Source organism: Polistes dominula, unplaced genomic scaffold (assembly GCF_049000335.1).
Source record: "Polistes dominula isolate Pdom_NZ unplaced genomic scaffold, Pdom_raw_medaka contig_73, whole genome shotgun sequence".
NCBI lineage: Eukaryota > Metazoa > Arthropoda > Insecta > Hymenoptera > Vespidae > Polistes > Polistes dominula.
The window spans coordinates 3,161,666-3,179,719 of NW_028300951.1; the positions used below are offsets into that span (position 1 = coordinate 3,161,666).

The 18,054-nt window shown below is 36.4% G+C and overlaps 1 long non-coding RNA gene across 1 annotated transcript in view; it reads left to right on the forward strand.

The window, feature by feature from the left end:
• LOC149032635 (uncharacterized) overlaps positions 1-3,588 on the forward strand; it is a 197,032-nt gene extending 193,444 nt beyond the window's left edge. Inside the window, exon 3 of the long non-coding RNA XR_016176383.1 lies at positions 1,470-3,588. This is a non-coding gene — a long non-coding RNA (uncharacterized LOC149032635). The remainder of the gene's footprint in view (positions 1-1,469) is intronic.
• The last annotated feature ends 14,466 nt before the right edge of the window (positions 3,589-18,054 follow it).

The window sequence follows — 18,054 nt, forward strand, 5'->3', positions numbered from 1 at the left end:
CTTTGTAAATTTTGATTAATCAATCGATACGGAAGAGAACCTTTGATACGATAATCCCGAGCAAAGTTTTGAACAAATTTTTCCGGTAGTCGTCTTTTCGAAACTATCGACTTCGAGCAGAAAACTTTTTCATTGTTTCAATAGCAGCAACGGCAACGTTACTTCCTTCCACAACTTACTTCGAAACTTATACGACACGGTGACGTAATGAAAGTTTGTGTTTCGCTTTGAACTTATCGTACGATTATATTACATCATTGCGATTAACTTAAATATCAAAGTCGATATGGAAAAAACGTCTCTTAAATTTGTAATCAAAATATAATAAGAGTTATCTTTTTAAAGATAATAATTAATAAAATATCATATATCTATGATAAAAAAAAAAGCAAGAATCCTCGATATATTGAAAAGGCTTATATTATTCACAGAGAGAAATTCAAAATATTTAATTAACGTAAGTTCTAAAGTAATATTTGTGATGCAGAATTAAATATTGTTATTTATTAGGATTCGGTATCGCGAGTTTTTTCACAATATATATTGAATATACTCGTTTCATAGACGCAAATATAGTATAAATGTTTATATTTATTGCAGATTCAATATCTCTATTTAATCCATCTCGATACAATTCATATCTGCGTATTATACTAGATCGATGTACGTTTTCAAACGCATGTTTTTTCATGCTTGATTGAATCCACGATAACGTTATTTCGTTTCCATCGACGATACTCTTTCAATATATTGCATTTTTTATTCTTTTTGGTAAATAGTAGAAGCTCTTTAGATATCGGAAACCTTTTTTCACGTATATACATATATATATGTGACGATCAACTCGATTATTCTAATTAATTGTTCTAACGATAATCTTATCCCGCATTCAAATGTTCCACGGTCCCAACCTTGTTATACGATATCAAGTGGGCGACAACTCGCATCGAATTGGATTAAGTCGATTTTCCCCATCCCGTATCTGTCCCTCTCTAACTAGCTTTCTCACCCCTAGCACACGTTCTCTGGTCCGGAGGTATTATGCGACATCCAATTCCTTTAGACGGTCGCACGCCACTCTCCAGCGTAATATCCTAGTGCTAGAGCTAAGTTGTCTGTGTTAGCACGTACTATTCTCTTATTCCCTTAACTTCGAATTCTCGAGTCTGACAACGTTTATAGATGATTTTTATTTTCGATGTTATTTTCTATCGACATATATTCGATTTTAACGTCATACCAATATGTTTGACGTTTGGCATGTTTTGTTGAGTTTTTCCAAGTTATTTACGAGCTCAAATAAAATATAATAGAAAGAGAATAGAAAATAAATAAAAAAAGTCTCAATCTTCTTTTATAAAAAAGAAAATTAAAAAAAAAAAAAGAAATAAATGCGTAATACGCTTCAAATTTATATCTTTTCCTATTGAGCAATTAAGTAATTAACGATGTAATATCTTGCTCCTTAGGAGGATCCTCGCGGCGCGTCTGTTCTATCGTCGGAAGCGCTTCTAACAAATCCCTAAACATCTCGCTAAGAGCCCCTGTCATGGACTCGTTCAATTAAGAAGATTACCCGAGGCTTCCGCAAAGAAGATCGACCACCCTGGCTGCATTGCTACAGTGTGTCGAATGTGTAAATCTACTTGGTCTCTTTATCTCTCTCTCTCTTTCTCTCCTACATATACACTTTCTCTTTCTCTTTCTACAATGATCTGGTGAACGATCAGCGTCAATATGCTGGTGTCTGGGCCAAGGGAAGTGCGATTAGTTAGAATTAGAGGAGCCATTAGCTAGTGCCTTCTCCATAGCCATCTCTCTATTTCTCTCTTCTTGTCTTATGGAGGAAACGTCGAAGGTAATCGCTCGATATCGCGGCTACGACCCTCTTTCCTCTTCGGATAGGATTAACTACGTTCGAAATCATTTTAATTAGCGGTCCAGGCGACAGGCAAGCCTCAGTCGCTCTGTTCCAAAAAGTTAGAGAGAGAGAGAGAGAGAGATAGAAAGAGAGAGAGTAGCGACACTGTCAAGCAAGTAACCAAGCAAGCTCTACTCTAACCACGTCTTGAGATATCGACCTCGGACGATCGGATTATAGTCTCGAAAGAGGTTTTCGTCTCCTCTTCCTCGAAGACTCTTCCCGCTTTCCTCTTGGCCCTCACTTACTCGATAACTCCAACTTCGGCGTCCTTGGAAGATCTTGAAGATAGTAATAAATTGGATGTTAAGCGACGAAAATTGGTCAATTAGGGTAGACGTTCAACTTTCTCGCTCGCTCGTTCACTCGGTTAGTTCTGTTTTTCTCTTTTTCTTCCCCCCTCTCTTTCTCTCTCTCTCTCTTTCTCTTTATTTCTTTCTTTTTTTCTTTCTCCTCTTGCTCTTTCTCGTCCGACAGTATCTATCTCGTAAAGTCTTTATAAGAGTAATCGACCTTACCGCGTAACTCGAATTAATTAGTACTTCGGGTACGAAGAAAGTCGAGATGACTAGATTGAAATCGATCAAACTTTGTTATATTATTTTTTCTTTATTTTTTCATCAAGGACGAAATGTTACTATTTATAATATTTTAGAGAAGATGGATTTTTATTTAATAGAAACGTTTACTAAATGGCGTTAATAAACAATTAGCTTTAGTGTTCACGTACTATTAGTAAAAGCATAGATTTTAATTGAAAGCAAGCAATAAGGTAAGATCGATATTCTTCGTAAAAGAAAAATGTTACCTAGTAATAGTGAGTAAACCACTTGGTCGACGCGAACCTGAAGAAAGCAAGCATTAAAGAGATAACGAGTTAATAATTTAATGACGTATCCTGGAAAACGCTTTCAGCAGGCCGAGTACTGTACCGCGCATGATAGCAGCAGCAGGAGGTAACTAAATTATTTTATAATACATTTAAGGTAGTCTACACTCGATTTTGACCAGACAGGAAATATTGGAAAAGCTTTGTTTATCGGAACTATCGAGACTATCAACAATTATAACTACGTACAAACATGAAACCTTACTTGATAATTTTCTTTTATTTATTCCAATAAAAGTATGTTAATAGAGATGTATGATAAATTCTAATCGATTCTACAACGTTCGAGTCGAATGATCAAGCGCTCTTGATTTTTGCGATCTCGCGATGCACATCGTGATTACGATATTGGACATATAATTATACCCTGAAATTAATATCGGTTATCGTGAATTTCGATCGATGTCAAAGGGAGCTACGAGTTTCTGATTAAATTACGCAAGCGGGCTCAGTTAGCCGCTAAATACGGAACCAATATTCCATTGAAATATCTGTGCCAGAGCTGATCTCCATTCAATGAGAAGATATCCCAAACCACTTCTATCTTTACGTTATTTTTATCGATCAGTATCACTTTCGATTAGTTTATTTTTCATCTTTCTTTCTTACTTAACCAATATTATTACTAACTTCAACGATGACTAGCACTTAATGGCTTTGTCGGCTAGCTGTTTTTAATGATATTAGAACCATGTAATTTATGCACCGTTAATGTAATTTATGTGTATTGAAATTAATATGCACGCCGATAATCTATTCGTTTTATCGGACAGGCTAATGTAATAATAAACTTATTGACGTATTTATTCAATTTATTTTTTCCTCTTCTCTCTTTCTCCGCTTATTTTCTTGCTAACTCTGCATTTTATTCTCCTTTAGATAGTAGGACGTGCTTAAGAAAATAACAAAATTATAAGTTATAGAAGATGCATAATAAATTTAAGAACATTAGATAGTTTCGAAATTTGTATATGAAAGTTTTAATATTAAAAATTTTACTTAATAATATTCGTAATAAAATTTCGTCTATAGATATATAATATAATATTTTACGAAGATAAAATCTGAGTCACCATTCAACGTTGTTGGAAAAACAAGTTAAACAAATCTTTGTTAATATATAATTAACATCAAACAGTCAAATATTTAAATAATTCAATTACTTAAGGATTTACAATAAGATTTTAAGAGATAATTTTTAAGCAACTAGGAATAATTCGAAATCGTTTATGATTTTTATAAAGTGTAATTAACTCCAATATGTTACGTAACATAACATATATATGAAATGAATTCGTTCATAGGATAAATTAATTCTAACGATTGCGCTTGCAGAGTGTAAAGGTAGAACGATATGTTTGAACAGAAGTATTGGGGTTAAATTGACATATGAGTGAGGCGATGAATTTTTCTCTTGCGCGGACAACGTCGAGCGAATTTTCAGAAATTTATTCTGGGCGGTCATGGCTTTCATTCACACATTGAATCTTTTTGTTTCACGTCAGCGAAGTTATTTTCGTGTTTTATAAAAGCTTGGTTTGCCTTCAAAGCCCTGTCTCTCTCTCTCTCTCTCTCTTTCTCTCTCGCTTTAACGTTGAATTGAAATTTTCTTTTGAACCATATATTTTCAACGTAAAATACTCGAAGTAAGTATTTTACTGATAATCCGAACAAATTTCAACAGCGATATTTTCACTAAACGTGCCGTTTTCTCATACCTATCTTCAAAACGTCGAAGAACGCAACGAACAGCAGATAACGAAAGTCGATTATCGATAATATCGTTCGCAGAAGTTCACAGACACGTGATGAGGACGTTGATTTGGCGTAACCAATTTACCTGCCGCGACGTTCGAACGTACCTTTCTATCGTGCAGACGTGCAGATTGGTGCATTTTCCAAGTCGAAAGAAAATAAAATCGAAAACCAATATTCCGCGCTTCTAGCTACCACTACCAGTTAATGGTACACGCCCAGATTTATCTTTTTTTCTCTTTTTTTTTTGCAATTTCATAACGAAAATTAATTGTAACCACGTATTTTGTTGGATCCGCTCAAATTATAACTCGCAGGACATTTGAGTCGCGACGATCACCTTAACTTTTATTAATTTTTTTCCTTACGGAGTAAATACGAGACGAACAGTTTTAAAATAATTGTCTCTCTCTTTCATTGCTAAAGTAATTTATTATCATAAGGAAAATTCATTCGCTTCGTTGCGAGAACGTTAGTGAAATACGCGGCAGAAAATCAGTGCTGAAATGGAATGGGACATGGTAAAACTTTTCGGGATTTCATCAGCGGATTACATTCGCACAACTCTAGTTTTAATTATCGAACTTTAATTTGATTTGTAGCGTATCCGACGTTTTTATAACATAAGACTCGTCTAGCTCGCGAGTGGAGAAGGGTACACAGCGTACCATTATAAATTGAATTGTAATGGAAACTTCAAAAAGTTCCTTTGTTAATTTTTGTTAATACAGACGGTCTAGATTGTTTTAATTTGTATTGATAACATCACGAATGGGCGGAGCTTTTTGCGAAAATAATTTCTGGATTCTGTAATAAGCGGAAACGTGCCTTCGAAAAGAGGATAATTTAATTGAACTCATTTAAAAAAGAATCTAATTATCTTCGCAGTACCTACGTCGCCGTTAAGAGATATCGAACGAACTTTTGTCGAGTCGATATGAAAGGAATTTCAAAAGCCAGTCGTGAAAAAAATGAGACCAAACATAATAGAAATATTTCAACTGAATTTCAAAGTGTGTTCGTAGGAGAAAGAAAAAGAGAGCAGAAGAAAAAGGAAAAGAGAAAAGAACAAACGAAACTAGACATTCATCGTCCTTGATATCCAACGAGTCTACATTTTTCGTATCGGTATGTGTATATAAAAGTTGGCGAGAGGAGAAAAGAGAACTGTTTTTGTCACCGGGAGCCATACATATGCGCAGAAAAAACTCAAATACAGTTAACACAATCTGGGTGGTTAGGCGTTAAAACCTGTCATATTCCATTAAAGGTCGACCGATCGGTAATACAGCAAATGAAACTCTACCTTTTCCATTATGTATTTTATTATATTCTCTGTTGTCGATGCACGCGCCAACCGTGTCCTTTTTCCTCTTTGTTATAAATTTAACGCGTTTATCTCTTGCGCGCTCGAACGAGCGTCGCTTGTATACGAGAGGTAGGAATAGACTGATCTGTGACGGGTAGCCAATATTTCATAATTATTAATAACCCAGCAACCCTCTCTTTGTAAAGTTACGAAAAGGATACGCTTCTGTCTCTTTTTCTCCCTCTCGTTCTCTTTTTCTCTCTATCTATATGTTTATCTTTCACAAATAATAATGATAATAATAATAATAGGAATAATAATAATAATAATGCTATTATATTATTTTGAAAATCATTTTGTTGATGTTTTATTGTCTAACCAAGTAGAGCTTTTGTAAATTCATTATCAAATGATATTATTATTTCCTACTATTATTATACCATTTATTAGATTTATCAGTATCGTCATATTCGAAAGTTTCGATAGTCAAGGGACTTTGATGCGTTTCGCGATAAACTGATCGCTCGATTTACACTCGGTTCGAAAAGTAATTAACGTCAAGGGTTCTATCGTTGTTGCATAAAGAGAGAGAGAGAGAGAGAGAGAGAGAGAGAAGGGGGAGTAGGAGACGAGAAAATCGCGAGGGTATTTTGCCTGGGTACGCGTTGCCGGCAGGAGGTATACGATACTTTCGACGATGAGAGGAATTCACGAGGAATTCGAGGACAAGGTCCGCCATTTGGAGTTCCACGATAGCAAATTTTGCAGCAGTAACGTGCCACGATAGAGAAGGCGAGTTAGACGATAGCTGTGAAGGGTAAGGGAAGCAAACGAAAGCGTAAAAGAGAGAGAGAGAGAGAGAGAGAAAGAGAGAGAAGAGAAGAAGAGAAAGTAAAAGAGAGAGGTAGAGAGAGAGAAACTTTTATCGGCTGACAAGCAACCAAGCCAAAGCCGTTAATGGCTACTCAAATATGCGTCCCTCCAGCCACACTCCTACGCCGTGGCTTCCGAACTTCATTTTCAAAAGTTCCAGCCGTCTGCGGGATACTTTGATGGCTTTCATTATTTACAAACGGACTGAAGCGGGGAGAGAACGAACGGGTTATCTTTCTCAATCTCTCTCTTTTCCTCATCAAAACAAATCAAGTCTATCTCGCTTTTAGACTGCAAAAGCGTATGTTTCTTCGCTTGGGCAAAAGACTCGAAAGCATTAACCGCGAATTTGCTTAAGTCCACAAACACGAGAGGCCTGCCGGCTCTCTACGTTTCTAGCTAAAACAAATTTTCATTTTTATTTCTATTTATGGATAACTTGGTCTGGAATTTGGGGGCTAGGTACTGCTTTCAATTTTTCCTCGACTTAAGGGGTCTAGCCAAAATCGCTCGAGATACGAGCTTTCACGAGGCAATTAGTAAGCGATATCTAGTAATTACCACAGCAAAGGGACGATCGGTGAAATACTGTTCGAGCAAGATTCTTTGGCCGACTAATAAATCTTGACCAGTGTGCAATTAATCGGGCGCGAGGCACTCGGAACACAGAGCTTGCCTGGTATCTGGTTGACCCTCGGTCACCGTCGTAGTTGTCCTCCTCGTCGTTTAAAACCAATGGTGTCTTTTCTCCTCGTTGTATATTCTTCCTTGGGTATTATGGTGGAACTTGCTGAGAGGAAGAGACCTACTACTCCCTTTATCTCTCTCTCTCTCTTTCTCTCTCTCTCTTAATCTTTTTCTTTATTTTCCACTCTCACCCGTTCTCGCCTTAAAAAGATAGAACAAGGTAAAAAGAAAGAAGCTCGGGAGAATGGAAAAAACGCATCCAACTTGGGCCTAACATAATAACGACTACCAATTAAAATACCTTATTACGAGACGCAGCAATCCGGCAAGATAGTCAACAAGATTTTTGAACGCGAAAGAAGTACGCTTCGTAACGCATTATTGAGGCTCGTGGTCTGGTCTTATGTTTATATATAACAATCCCTTTCTTGATTTCATAAGTTCAGCCGCTTAACGCTCACCAATGAGTATTCCAACGTTATCGTTCGATTTACAAACAGAAAATGATCGTATTTATCTTATAGTTTTATATAACAAGTATATGTATTTATATAAAAGCGATCGAGAAAAAGTAAGTGCAAGCCGCCTAGGGTTGTCGTACATAATAACAGCCACCAATTAAAATACCTCATTACTGCGGTACAATAGGCACACGCTTGGCGCGAGAGGGTAAAGAGAAAGTAAGAGAGAGAGAGAGAGAGAGGGGTAGGATTGTAGGCTGGGCAAAGGATTAATTCCTAACAAGAGACCTGCCTAGGGCTGCGGATTGAATTCCACGCTCACGCAAAAGGGATAGGAGGGTCAGGAAGCGTCGGATCATCCACGATCCTTCTGTCAATAAACAAATTAATGAACGGCTGCTTCCCGTCCCGTCCAATTAGGAAGGTCGCCCATGAAAAAGACCTGGACTCACGTCTCCTATATTCTGCCATTCTCTCCCTTTTACAATTTTTAAATCGTCGCTAACATTGCCCGCACAGTACAACCTCATCGAGAGATTTTCCATCGATGATTTGCAAGTTCTACAAAACCGATCGTTTTTTCTCATTCACAAGGGTATAACGGTATAAAATATTTACACTTTTTAAAATAAACTCAAAATATTCAGTTAAATCTGTTCTTAAATATTATATATCATCCACTATAAGAAATGTGTCAAATATTGGTAAAATATGAAATTTGTTCGGTATGTTTAATATTATTTTATTTTTACCTATAGTTAATTGACAAATTTTTTATATATAATAATCTGCAAATCACATACACAAATCAAATCAAATCAAATCAGTTAGACAAGTTTGTATGTAATAAAGATAGGAAATTGTGAATAAATTAATGAACGATCTATAGTTTTCTTATAAGATTTTTTGCCAATAGTATCATATTAACGAGTGCGTTGCAATAATGTTTATACGTTATGATAAAAATCCTTTTAAATTTCATTCACATGCATCGTTCGTCTCTATTGGATTTGTTCGTTCAATGGCCTACAGCGCGCCATAAAACGTACTTACCTTTCGTGCTGTCGAACGGTACACAGAGCTTGCCGACAGTTTATCGACGCTACACATACACACGTCTAAACTTTTCAAAACGATTTTAAAGAATAAGGAAATTCTTAAAATCACACAAATTTCATATTTCTTGAGCGATTATTTTAATCTTTCATTTTAATTTACCTTCCAAATAAATTTTTTAATTAAGAACCAATATAATTATACTAGTATAAAGAAAGAAGAAAAACAGAGCATTATAGTTGTTATCTCTTTCGATTTGTATAATTAAAAGTAAAAAATAAACATAGGTATAGTTAATTGCCGATAGCTAACAGATAAACAGTTTATTTTGTCAACTAGACAACATTTGCGTAATTTCATTGTACAATAGACCAAGCTTAAACGCTTTGCCTTCCGACACTGATTGTACGCATCATAGATGTGCTTCTATGTGTTTTCTCTTTCTCTATCTCTATCTATTTCACATAAATGTCTAACACACACGTATAACACAAGTGTAAGTGGAACTCCATGGTATGAATATAACTCTATTCGTTGGTTTGCTTAGGTTATATCAACGTTAGTAAGCTCACCTTGATAGGATATCGCGCTAACACCAAACCTTTTATCATTCTCACTCTCGTATAACTTTATAATAGCATTACAACGTTAATATAAAGATCAAAACACGTTCATCTTTTCCATTGGAGTTAGTAAAAAGATGAAAAAAAATAATATCTTGTCTGTGGTGAAAACTTAAGCATCCAAATGATTATACTAGAACCTCATAAAACACCGCGGATTAGACGATTAACCAGCTGTAATTAGCATCTATATATAATTGACTGATCTATAGGTCACTTGATTTTTGCATCGAAACAGTCCTCGTATTCGCTGACTGTTCTAGAAGCCGCGAACAACCGTAATTAGAGCGATCGTACGAGATTAACCATTGAAGTGAGAGAAAGAGAGAGAGAGGGGGAGAGCAAGAGAGAGAAAAGGTTTCGTTTTAGGGAGAAACACGATTACGGCAATTCTAATAGTCGCTTATCTTGCACTGGAATTGCAGAGCATTGGGGAAACGAGAAGCAGCCAATGGTTCACGATTAGCAAATTTATCGATTAAGCATTCTCGAATTTCCTATTCATAATGAAATAACAATATTTTCGTGTCATTCGAGTGGTCGTTTTGTTTAATTTTCTGTTTTAGTTTCTTAAGAAAAAAAAATCAAAGATAGAAGAAAAAATAAAATTTTAGAAAGAATGAAAGAGAATGCTTTAAAGGGATTCGTGACGATGACACGTAAGGTTTTTATCGTTGCGCGGTACTTGGAAGCGATCCCAAGGCAAGCTGACAGGACGTCGTAACAAGGACCACAACAAAAACGATATTTATCGTTGTAGCTTCGTCTTTTCTCTTTTGATCACTCTCGCCCTTTCCGGTTGGCCGCATAATACTTCAAGGAGAAGGAAGATGATCATGGTAGCTACCAAGCCATTGTGATTGATTAACGATCGGTCCTTGCATAAAACTACCATCGCGACTCTTAAATATATCTTTGCACCCTCTTTCTTCACCTTCGTGTTTCGTCAAGCGCTTTGTTGTAAATAGTGATCATCCTATGGAGAATATAAGAGAAAGACAATATTTTAATCTCCCGTTTTTATTTCTTAGCAATGTTGAAACACTAATTTCCTTCTATCTTTTTCTCTCTTATAACCACCCATTTCTTCTCATTTATTCTTCGATCAGTTCAGTGAATTGTATTAGCAATAAAAATCGCATACAAAGAAAAATCAACGATTGAAAGCGGTCAAAAATCAAAGAGGCGTGAAAAACTTGTTTTCAGAGGTTGCGATATCGATCACTTTCTTTTTATCATTGCATTTACCAAGTTCGAGATAAACAGAACAAGAGTCTTTTTCATTAAGAATGGAATTGTAATATTGCAATCTTAGTATGACAAACGCTATGTTCCTTTTGTTTTGGATTTCCGAAATGCACCAAGACATTCCATAATATTAATCGTTCCTAATGAGAATAGTTAGGAGGTGGAGAAAGTGGAGGAAGAAGAGACGGGCGATGAGGTACCGAGACGAAAACAATGGGATTGACCGGACGTCCGTTGCAGTGCCAGCGTATCGGCTTTGACGTATAGATTATGCTAAGACGCTCCGATATTAATGCTTACTAGGAGCACGCGACATATGCACTATGCTATTATGCCATCATGAGTCAATAGGGTGCGAATCACCTTATGTATGCACCCTAATGCATTCGCTTACGTGGAACACGAAGGAGAAGTGAATTTATAGAATCTTCATATCGATCAATATCTCACCGAGAATATTATTTAAGCATATCCAAACTTATCTAACGGTACTTAATTCATTTTTAATTTATATGAACTTTATTTTATACAGTTCTTATCTTATAAGTAAGTATTAAACGTTGTAAGTTTTTCTATTTCTTTTTTTCTTTAAATATATATTATATACACATAAAACAGTCGTAATATACAACTCACGAGAAGAAAGTCTTTCCTGATGAAATTTATAATCGTCCCCTGAAGCAATTCTAAGCACAAGAGTTTAACGTTTTGCACGATAAATGACGATTTAAAATGGATAATTAATTCGCGTGATCCGGGGATCTGATACACGTTCAGAATAAAGAGCGTACCGCCACGTGAGGTCAGAACGGAGTGAAAAAGCCGTCTCTGGCTTGTTTCGAACCGTACGGGGTCGCGTTAAAAGCCGGGCGTCGACGAATCGAATTTCGGACGAGACTCGTATAAGGAGTGCAGAATTTAGATCGATGGGATACCTACTGGTCGTTCGCTGAATAATTTACAAGTTTTATTCGTTTTACTGTGAAATAAATAATCGAGAAGTATACGTTATTCGATAAATACGTTTGGTATTATTTGATTTATATGTTTCTTTAATGGCGAAAAAACTTGACGTTAACCAGATAACTGAGTAATTTTATTTTTAAAATATTTATCCACGCTGTGTAGCAATAATTAAAAGAATATACTCGTCAAACACACGGTTTATTTGACGTTAATCATTTATAGTATGTATAATTTTTGTTTCTTTAATTTCATTGTGTATTCACAATGTGTATAGCAAAAATTAAGAGAATATCCTCTTCAAACATATGGTTAAAATAGGTTAAACGAACAAAATAAAAGAGATACTTGTCTACTTTATTGGTATAAAATGATTTGTAAGAAACAAATAGCGTCGAAAAAGATTTGATGGGATTACTCGAATCGGAAAAAAAATTTGATTCTACCGCGAAGTGTATTCATTCCGTACGTCATAATCAATTGCTCGACGAACCGTGGAACGTAGTTTCTCGCTATCGTATATTCGTGGCAAGCAGCGAAGCAGCCAGAGATACGCGATCAAGCGTGAATAAGACTTCGATTCGAGGAGAAGACAGATCTCTCTTCTTCTTTCTTTATTCTTCCGCCGTAATGTCTACGACACAAAGTGAACCGTCGAGAATGACAATCTCGATTATCGATTCATCTTACTCTCTTTCTTCCTTCTCTTTCGATATTTTGCTCGTTTCCTTTTTTTGATTTGAAGGATCGTCGTTCTTAGAATGGTATATTCATCTTCGTCTTCTTCTTTTTCTTTTTCGTTAAAGCAATGGGACGTAGGTATACCTAGAACAAAATTGAAAAAGCAATTCGATGCAAGGATAAAGCGTAAAGGATTGATAGAAAAATCGTCGCCGAATCTTCTTTCGTTCGTTTTTCAAATTCGTCGACAAAGTGATAGTGTTCAACGAGTGACAAAGTAATATCTATTGAGAAGTATAAGAACGAACTCGTGATAACGGAAAGGAAGAAAGTGCGATTGTCCTCACAAAATCGCCGACACCCGAGTCCGATGTGCAAGTTGAGGGAGGATGTTATACAAGTCTAACAATAAGATCGAACATTGAAAACGAGGATCGAGATCTTTGATTGCTTCAGGAAAATGGAAAAATTGTCTTTCTCGAAGACGCGCTGAATGCACCGGAAATAGGTACGACGATTCTAGTCGCGCTCGACTCTTCGATATCCGTAAAAGCACTCGAGACGAGAAGAAGTGTAGAAATGGTAAGCACAATGAGAGAGAAAAAGAAAAATAGCAAACCCATCTTATGCTCTGCTATTTCTACAATTCTCGGTCGTATAAATCGTCGAAGAAAACTACTCATAGCTTGAATCTCGTACGTTTACGAGCAAATCTCGACGAAACTCGATAATACGACATTCAAAACGAAATCTCTGCGTTCTATCAACGATCTTAAATGCATCAAACGAAACGTCATAGTTAACGTAATGGCATTAACGTGTTAGTCAGAGAATGATGGTCACAAAAAAAAATTGTTACGTTCTAGAACGAATATATTTAGAAAAGAAATCAAGGGTAGGATAGGGAAGTTTTTTTTTAATTAACATTCATTCAAGGTCGATTTTCCGCATCGCTTCAAGCCGCATCGATTATTCAAAATTCTCTCACCTAAAAAGCTATCCGGCTAATAGCTGTAACAATCATCTTCTCTACCATTAACTCATTATCTATCTATCTTCTTTCCTCTGATAAGTTTTTCGATTTTATGCAAAACCGATTCTTCTTTATCCCAATTATTTTCATGAAGTTTTACAAAGAAGCGAATGCGTAAGGTTTTCTTCTTGCCGCGCGCGTATCGATTTTTGAAAATATTTAAATTCTATAAATATACAACGAAACGTTGAATAAAGCATACGCAAACAGTATCTACTCTTTCTCTCTCTTTCTCTTTTTCTCTCTAGTTTCTCTTAGGCTAGAAAGATAAAGAGAGAACTTGTGAAGATGCTGTTCGTCGAGGCTGCTGCATAAACCAAAAGCGGCAAAAACTTTCAATAACGCAACGAAACATTCGAAAGCAATCTTACTTTTCTTTCTTACACACAAATCTTGACTTTTACAATATTTCTTTTCCTCTTTTTTACTTTAATTTTGTTCAAAATAAATCGTAAAACTAACTTAGAACAAATAGTAAAAGATGAGTAATTCGTCTATGATCTAGAAATTACCTTAATAGATTTGAACGGAGTAGTATGGAACAGGTATGGGTGTTACGGAATCAAATTCGCTGATGGAAGTAGAAGGAATAGGAGTGTAGGATCAAGGCTTGGGAATAAATCACTTCTGATTTTAATCAAACCCGCTGAAACAGCCGCTTCGTCCCAATGGCCCGCTTTCGTTCAATATAACTCCGTATGCAAGTGCACGCGTTAAGCCAGAATCTACTTCCTCATTCTGAGTTTTCGATGTTCGATAAAGCAATTTCTCTCGATGGGATTCGTTGATCGAGAAATGATCGAGTGGGTACGTCACGTTCTCGTCCCGAAGTAAGTCTCTTCCATAAATTGGAGGCTAGAAATATTCGCACGCAATGTAGTGTTAGATAAATGAATAGGTAGATATATAATATATAATTTCAGTATCTCTTAATCGATTAAAAACAATTTAACATCATCCTAGTCGTAGAAAAACGCACGTATCATATCTTGGATGATTGAAGTGGCACGCAACAGGTTGGACAAATTTTCATACACTACGCGTCATGTGGGAGCGTGGAAGAAAGGAAAGAGAAGGAGAAAGAGAAAGAGATGATTGTTTAGAGAATTATTTCAAGTTTCTATACTGTGTTTCCACGGGTTTGATTTAACTCACGCCAATTATTTATCCATTAAGTGTGTCGGATAAACCGAGCGACAGCATTAACGTCAATACTTTTTCTGTTCCTTCTCAAAAGAATAAAGAGAGAAAGCAAATGATTTAAAGGACCGAAACTAACAATATAAATAATGAGAGAATTTATTTAACTGAAGAAGATAATTCGGATTGATTTGAAAATAATTTAAGGGCACATAATAGAGGTTCGAATAATTTGATGAAGAAGAGAAACACGGAAGAGTCTTACAATTAGTCGTCTTTTTTTTTAAGTTAACCATTTGAAAATAATCCAACTCAGCGTAGGAGTAACGAGAAAATCGTTTAAACACAGGTCAAGCAAGCTAACCCGCTATTACTCTTGACAATAGAGAAATGTGCTTGTTTTCTATTCGGTCACACCTCCCTTTTACTCTGTTCATGACCTCATACGGTCTTTTCTTTTACATCGTCGCCAAAACAAGAATTTACGAAAGCTTTAACGATAATCTTTAGACAATATACAGAGTTATATGTAATTGGTGGTACAATCGGAAAGGGGATGATTCTACATGAAAAAATAAATTGAAAATATAGAATAAACATTTTTCGTTTGAGGCTTTGTTTTCAAGCAAATGGACTTTGAATTTTCGCAAAGTACGCGTTCACTTGATCATGTCTCGTTATATCGGACCTACGAACTTTTCAAAAATACCTTACGAACTTTTCAGAAATACCCTACGAACTTTTCGGAAATAATCTACGAACTTTTCAGAATTAACCTATATCTATATGTATATAGGTTATTCTTATATGAAAAGTTCGTAGGTCCGTTATAACGAGAAATGATTAAGTGCACGCGTACTTTACGAAAATTCAAAGTCGATTTTCTCGAAAACAAAGCCTCAAACGAAAAATTTTTATTCTATGTTTTCGATTTATTTTTTTATGTAGAATCAACCCCTTTTCGCTTGTACCACCAGTTACAGATCACCCTGTATAATTAATTCTAAATACGGTGATAAAAAATACAGGAAAACATTGTGACCTAATTTAGATCTGTTTCTCATTTTGGGAATTATAAACTCACAGCAGGAAGGTCGTTGAGAGGTTCGAGTTATATATAATCAAAAGCAAAACAGGTGAACGAACAATGAGGCTTTCGCGGTCGAAGGTAATAAAATATGATAAACGTCAGAGGCAGTAGTGCACTTGCCTCTTTTGTCGGTTGTCCTGCGACAATGGTGTTCGTTGACCGCATCGTAGGTCGAATAATGTTCCATCGATTAAATTAGTCGATCTTTGATAGATTACGGTTAAGTTTTATCGAATTAATGCAATGAGCAGAAGTAATTATTAATTGAAAAACTAAGTTAAAATATATAAATTATTATTATTAAATGTGTCGTGTCGAAATTAATTATTATTTTACTGTTAACACGAAATATGTTCATTAATTCAAAATATATTATTAGCGTTAATGAACGTTGTTCTATCAGTGGATCGATTAAAATCGAAACGAACCAAGTGTCGGGTCAGTTGACAAAGTCCACATCAGCGACAACCGAGCTATTTCTACGTTCAAATATGTGTTACAGGGAAATCGAACGCAAATAAAGCCAAAATACTCCGGTCACTGGATACTGTAACGAAGTACCGCATTGCCACGAATCCGTATAATCGTGTAATTTGAGTCACATTATTTCGAACGTAGTATATCGTTGATGTTAGCGAAGCTCGATTCCACAATCGGATATAGTTCTCTTAAAATCCACATTTTCGTTCGGTCTATTAAATTCGGGGAAGGAAAGGAGGTCTATAAATAATACGACGAGAACGCAAACATTAATCAGTATCACATATTCTCTTCGAAACGATCTTTCGATATATTCCTCTTTCGCGTAGTGCAGTTTGTATAACTGGGCGAAGTCAAGCCGAGCGATAAAACCGGATAATTTTACGAGGCCAGGTTAGGTCGAAATCGCTTATCGAGGAAAGCCACAAAGATCGTAAATCCATCGGCGATCCACAAACCGCGTAAAAGCTGTCTGGAATCGTGCGAGAACGCATAAGTCTTGGACATATATACAGATATATATATATATATATATATATATACATATATATATATATATATATAGATACATACTATCTATCTCATTCTCTTCAATATCTCGATAACGAGGAAGAGGAGGAGAAGGAGGGTGAAGAGGAAGTGCCAAAAATCAAGTGAGCGAGTAACTTCGACGTCGAAATTAGGAAGTTTTATTGCAACATCGTCGATGATAACAGCAATGTAACTGTTACGATATCGCGAAACGATGTACAAGTTAATGTTCCCTGTGTGTGATATAAACCTAGACATGCATAAGATTACATACATATATCTGAGCAAATAATTCATATAGGATGGAGTATGGCATCAGGGATAACGAGTTATCGTGCTTTTTGCTTGCAACCAAAGGAACCGGACGCGCATCACGAGAAACGAGCGTGAATTTCGGTTAGGTCGAATCGGAAAGGGAGGAGGAGGAGAGAGCGCTTACGTTCATAGCTCAAGCTGACCCTACCTAAAAGCAAGTTTTCGCGTGTGCACAGGGTGGTACGTTGGGGAGGAAGCATATAGAGAAGTAACGAGGAAAAGAGAGAGAAAGAGAGAGCAACTTAGTAGGTACGTGCACAACGAAGCAGAGAGAAAGAGAGCCAAAGAGAAATATATAGATAGAGAAAGAGAAAGAGAAAGAAGAAGAGAGATAGCACTGTAGTCAGATAGTAGTAGAAGACTCGAGGAGAAGAGATGGAAGCAAGCAAGCTGGCAGGTAGGTTACGTATGAACGGAACTAACGTATGAGGTTGGAGCGTGGCCAGCCACTATTTCACACGAGCAACGAGGGAACGTACCAGAGGCTACCCAGTGGTCAACTAACCTCTGCTGACCAATGGACCACCGGATAACCTATGCTGCCTACCCCATCCGCTGGAAATATGCTTATGGTATACGCTTGGCCTGTCGTTTTCGACAACGAACGACGACCGACCGCGCCCCTTTCGCGTCTCACCATCTCGCATTACGAGAGAAACAAGGGAAAGAGAAGGAGAATGAGAGAGAATCGACTCACCATCCGTACCGTATCGAATGTTTATCGAAGTCTAACTCTCCAAATAACGTCTGCTGATGCACTCTGCGCATTCTATACGACTGAGTAATCACATTGTAAGAGGAAATAATTATTTGCAGAACGGTTGAGAGAATGAGAGAATGAGAAAAGCCGATTCTCCATGAAACGTAGTAAATTAATCTACTGCATATGTACATATATACATAATTCTTATTCACTATTGAAATTTCTGAGAGACTGAATCCTCCGTAACGACGATGTAGCTAGCTCTCGAATTATTTTCTATAAAATACGAACAAACT